Here is a 6,283-nt window from a genome sequence, read left to right as displayed (position 1 = left end):
ACCCTGCGCGTCGCGGGAAGGGGGGCGGAGAGGCCGCGGGCGCGGCGCCCTCCTGGCGCAGTCGTCAACTAGTCCGGCAGGACCGGCGGGGAGTTGTCAGGGAGATTTTCCTCCAGGAGCGGCCAGAGGGAGGCTGCTGGAAGACAGGCACACGTGGGAGGGAGGCTGGGAGCCTCCTGGCGGCAGCCGGCACCGGTCTGGGCGGCGTGAACGCCCGGCCCCAGGGGACTGGGGGGTGGCAGCTCAAGGAATGGGTGGAGTCTCTGGGGGAGTACCGGCATGTCTCAATAATGCTGCCTCTTTTTGGTGTGACTGGTTATACTTTGTCTTTCTTGATGCGAAGTTGGTTCCGTTTTGCGCGCCTAGGGGGCGTAACCCGCCCGGGAGGAATCCGGCTACGGTCGGAATAGGGGTGCGGCTCGGATGCCCGCGCGAACCCTCGGAGCTGGGTGGGGAGGTATCAGTGGCAGGTGTTTCGTGGTGTTACCGGACAGCAGGATTGACCGACCTCGCCGGGCGACCGCTCCCAGCCGCGGAGGAATCCTGTTATTCATTTATCTGGAGTGACTATCCTCAGCTACTCAGCTACTCGCGTGAGGTTCCAGCATCACAGACGCGAACCCTCAACCACTGTGGACGTAAAGTAAAAGCCTTTAGAGTTTGTTGTAGGCCCAGGCAGTTTAGGCAGTATCCCAGCTCAGAGTACCATAATTAAGATCGCAAAAAGGACAATATGGGAAACTTGTGCAGTTCCCTGTCCAGTCAAAATCCATATTTTATATACTGTGGCATGAAGTGTAATCACTCCATTCCCACCAATATTTATTGAAACCTAAACATGTGCCACAAGGGGATGCATAACGGATTAAGACCAAAACCACCCCTTCTTAGGCCAAAACCTGCCCTGCTTTTATGCATGCAGCTCACAGCTGTGCAAGCAAACGTGCCTGCCCTGCCCGCCATTATTAAGAGTGTGCAACAAAGTCCCATGGGAAGGAAAAAAAACAAGAAAGACATTTCCACCTTGAAACGAAGTACCCATACTACTCCTTTACATCTGATCTCCAAAATGAATGACATCTTGAGCTTTCCCATGAGTTACTGATTCCCGGATGAAAACACGATTATCCCTTGACTTTTGAATTGGAAATCTTGGGATATGTCCACCACATTCTTGTGACATGCATTCCTCAACGTTGAGAGTGTCATCCATGCTGAAAGACAAATGTAAATGTGGTAAATTTTTCCTTTTAATTTTTTTCCTTTAATATCTGTTGTCTTTCTTTTCCTTCCTTCCTTCCCTCCCTCCCTCCCTCCCTCGCCTCCTCCCTCCTTCCTTCCTTCCTTCCTTCCTCTTCCTTCTTCCTTCCTTCCTTTCCTTCTCTCTTTCTCTCTTTCTCTCTTTCTCTCTTTCTCTCTTTCTTTCTGACGGAGTCTTGCTTTGTCGCCCAGGCTAGAGTGCAGGGGCGCGACCTTGGCTCACTGCGACCTCCGCCTCCCGGGTTCAAGCGATTCTCCTGCCTCAGCCTCCCGAGTAGCTGGGATTACAGGCGCCCGCCACCGCGCCCGACTAATTTTTTAGTAGAGACAGGGTTTCACCATATTGGCCAGGCTGGTCTCAAAACTTCTGACCTCGTGATCCACCGGCCTCGGCCTCTCAAAGTGCTGGGATTATAGGCGTGAGCCACCACGCACGGTCTAATATCTGTTGTATTTCTTACTCCGTGATCAAGTCTTAATGAAGTCTGCAGATCTTTGCAAGTGAACTTACCTTTTCTACATGCTTTTGTCTCATAGTGTTACTTTCCTGCTGCGTTGGGTAGACAGATATAAGCTGACCATTCTGTGATAAGAGCTGTTGGGCTATTGGGGAGACAGATGGCCACTCTTGAGTGGGTTAATTAACTGGATACTAGAAGTTAAAGCTAATTGATGATTACAACAAACAGTTGTTGGGTGCCTGCTATGAACAGCACTCTAGGGCAACCCCGGCTACAAGTTAAAATCATCCTAGGGGCTTTAAAAATTCCCGTCCCCCCAGGCCACACCCCAAACCAGTTAAGCCAGAACCTCTGGAGGTGAGATCCAGACTGAAGGATTTTTTTTTTTTTCCAGACTGAAGGTTATTTTTTAAAGCTCTTCCGGTAATTCCAGTGTGCACCCAAGACTGGGAACCACAGCTATAGACGATGCCAGAATAAATAAGATAGTCTTCCACTGAATTGTTTGCTTTTTTAAAGCGTGAATTTTATAGTATGTCAATAATTATGTTTCAATAAAACTGTTATAAAAGAAAAATAAGATAATCTTTACCCACGTGGAATTTAAAACCTGACAGGAGTAAATTATCAACTCAAATAATTGTGATGAAGACAAATTAGGTTAAGTGTCAAATTGTTTGTACAGACAGCAAATGCTGTAAGGGCTCTGAGGAGGGAGAAGGAGTGCCAGGTATGAGGTGGGGTTAGGGAGGTGTTGGTGATCAAGGAAGTCTTCTTAGGTTGACACTCTCATTAGGGTAAGGGCTGGGTCTGCAAAGACCAGGTAACATTTTGCTTATCATGAATAAGGTGGACTGAGGTGAGGAGGAAAGGTTTTCCTGGTAGAGAGACTGGAGATTTTTACACATCTCCTTTTAGTTATCAATAGAATATGAAGACCTGTCAACCTGGTTAACAAATTTGACCTAATAGACATAAGACTGCACCCAACAGTTGTAGAATATGTTGTCATCAAGCATTCATGGAACATTTACAAAAATTGACCATATACTTAGCTATAAGGCAAATCTCAGCAAGTTTTTAATTTTTTGAGACTCAGTTTTGCTCTCGTTGCCCAGGCTGGAGGCAATGGTATGATCTCGGCTCACCACAACCTCTGTCTCCTGGGTTCAAGCGATTCTCCTGCCTTAGCCTTCCAAGTAGTTGGGATTACAGCCATGAGCCACCACGCCCGGCTAAAGTTGTATTTTTTGTAGAAATGGGGTGTCTCCATGTTGGTCAGGCTGGTCTCAAACTCCCAACCTCAGGTGATCTGCCTGCCTCAGCCTCCCAAAGTGCTGGGATTATAGGCATGAGCCACCCTGCCCGGCCAAATCTCAACAAGTTTTAAAGGACTGTAATAGTAGTGTATTCTTGGACCTAGTGCAATTAAAGTAGAAAAATAACAAAAAGTTAACTAGAAAAGTCTCCTACATTTAGGATTTAAGAAACTTTTAGGCTAGGCACAGTGGCTCACTCCTATAATCCTAGCACTTTGGGAGGCCAGGGCAGGAGAATCACATGGGGAAATCCCTTCTCTACTAAAACTACAAAAATTACCTGGGTGTGGTGACACATGCCTTTAATCCCAGGTACTCAGGAGGCTGAGGCAGGAGAATCACTTGAACCTGGGAGGTGGAGGTTGCAGTGAGCCTGGGCAATAGAGCGAGACTCAGACTCAAAAAAAAAAAAAAAAAGGTTAACTTTTAAATGACCCAAATGTAGGGATTTTCATGAGTGAGGCACATACACACAGCAAAGAATGAAGCAGCTGAGAAGTTCCTTAGTGTTCCTTTTCAGTTTTTCTCTGATGTGCATCTAGGACCCCAAGAACTCATTTTCATCCACACTTGAGTATCTTTGGTAAAGCCCCAGGTTAGCTTATCAGGGCTGAACTGCAAACACATCACAAAGAAGCTGGTAAGAAATACAGAGCCTCAGGCCCCACCCAGACCTCCTAAATCAGATCTACATGATAACATTATGCCCAGGTAATTCATATGCACATTGGAGTCTGAGAGCTGTGATGAAGAGGGAGTGGAGTAGTGGTGGTGTGAGCGGGTGGATTCCTTCCGTTATCTCTTTAGCTCTTTTACAATTTAGCTCCTACACTACCACTTGACTAAAATCACTCTTTTCCAGGCCACTAGCTACCACTTTATTGCCAAATCCAAAGCCTTCATCTTATTTGACCTAATGTTGACCATCTACGCTATTGGCCACTCCTCTCTTGAAGACCAAGAATCGCTGTGCTTTTCTCCTTCCCACCATCACTGTTTGCGTTCCAGGGACTTTGTGGTTGGCACTTGCGTCTCTGTCTTCCACCTTCTGCCTGCTAGGATCTTCTACCTCCTGAGGCTTTGGTGACCAGCTCTCTGATGGTGACCCCAAGACCACACCTCTCTTTTTAGTTCTGGATTGTTATAGGCAGTTTACTTCTGGACACATCTACTTGAATTATTCCACAGGAAACTCAAAACACAAGCTTATGGATTAGGGAGAGAAAGCAAGGTTTTCTTTTTTTTCTTTCTTTTTTTTATTTCCTGTGACACAGCCCTCAGGAGATCCTGAGAATATTTGTGCCAAAAGCAGGTTTTGATACAGCATTTAGAGTATGACTCATTCAAGTAAAATCAAGTATATCTGTAGGAGCATATATGTGTAGAGAAATACATAGAATAGTATTAATCAAAAACTTTAATAGCTGGTTGGGCATAGTAGCTCATGCCTATAATCCCAGCACTTTGGAGGCTGAGGTGGGAAGATTGCTTGAGACCAGGACTTAGAAATCAGCCTGGGCAACATAACGAGACCTTCATCTCCACACACACACACACACACACACACACAAAGAGAAAACATTTTAATAATGTTTGTTTCCGAGTTAAAAAAAATTTCAATGATTCAATAATTTTCAATGATTTTTTTTAACTGAGTAGCATCATTCTCACCAAAATAGTAGGGCTATTACAAGACAACTGCTATCGCAATAAGCCCACTATCTTTCCTGAGCAGCAAACTTCTCAAGCCATAACCCTTAGGAAGACCGTCCTAATCATTTCCCATGTCAGCTGTGCTTTCTTTCTCTTTATTTGGGGGAAGGGGTGTGACTGCCAAGGTTCCCCACAGGAAACAGCTGACACACTCAAATTAGGATCATTTGAGTTTTTAATAAAGAGGTTGTTTGCAAATACGTGGGCAGGCTCTAAAGAAACTGCAAGGGATTGCACAGTACCACTGGGAGTCTGTTCTCACCCCGAGGTCTACAGGGGAGAGGGGACAGAGTAGTGACCAGAACTGGGGGGTTGGAGATTGTGTGTATGGAGAGAACTTAGACCCATGGCCCAGAGTGGTTGGATCCAGAAGGCCAAATGGAAGATCTCCAAGCACACTGAGGGACCCTTTCCTCCTCTTCTCACATTTTTAGAGAAGGCTGAGAACTTCCAATCCACTCTATAGGAAAGGGAAAATATGGGAGGAATACTTCTGGCCTCTCTGCCCTCTCTTTCATTTCCCATTGGTGGGTGAGTGACTAAATCATCAACTTGGTGAGTTGCAAGGAGAAACTGGTCCCATGTGGCTCAGCCCTCTCTCCCTGAGCTGTAGGGAGCTGTCCTTAGGGAGGAGGCTTATGTTTGCCTAGTTTTGCTATGACTGTGTGGGTACAGTTAATTCAAGAAATATGAAGGAGGCTGGGCGCAGTGGTATACACCTGTAGTCCCAGCTACCTGGCTGAGGCAAGAGGATAGTTTGAGCCTAGGAGTTCAAGGCCAGCCTTGGCAACATAGTGAGACCCTGCCTCAAAACAAAAACAAAGACGGCCAGGAGTGGTGGCTCACACCTGTAATCCCAGCACTTTGGGAGGCCAAGTCAGGTGGATCACCTGAGGTCAGGAGTTGGAGACAGCCTGACCAACATGGAGAAACCCTGTCTCTACTAAAAATACAAAACTTAGCCAGGCGTAGTGGCGCATGTCTGTAGTCCCAGGTACTTGGGAGGCTGAGGCAGGAGAATGACTTGAACCTGGGAGGCAGAGTTTGCAGTGAGCCAACATTGTGCCACTGCACTCCAGCCTGGGCAACAGAGCGAGACTCCATCTCAAAAAAAGAATAAATTAATTAATTAAATAAAATAATTTAAGTAATAAAGAAAGAAATGTCAGGGAAGCTACACAGGCTGAACCTTGTTCTCCAATTAAGCCTTATCAATAATGAAGCTACCACTTTTGTCTCCATCTGTCTGATTGTGTCTCTGTCTGAACTGGTTCCAAATTCAGGGTAGGAGGCCTGGATGCTATCCATTGGCCCTCTTCAACCTCAACATCCCTCCCTCACCTACCAATCCCTCATCTAGTCACTCAGGAAGCCTGCTATATCCCAGGCCTTTCACACCCCTCGTTTCCACTGCAGATCCCGCCTCATTCAGGCCTCCACCATCTCTCATGGGCCACAGCTCCCTGGTGAGTCTCCATGCCACCTGCCATTCTTCACCAGCAGCCAGAGTGATCTGTGCGGAATGAAGTA

This window comes from Rhinopithecus bieti, unplaced genomic scaffold, assembly GCF_001698545.2.
Source record: "Rhinopithecus bieti isolate Rb0 unplaced genomic scaffold, ASM169854v2 scaffold_20892, whole genome shotgun sequence".
Taxonomy (NCBI): domain Eukaryota; kingdom Metazoa; phylum Chordata; class Mammalia; order Primates; family Cercopithecidae; genus Rhinopithecus; species Rhinopithecus bieti.
Note: the sequence above shows the minus strand (reverse complement) of the source record.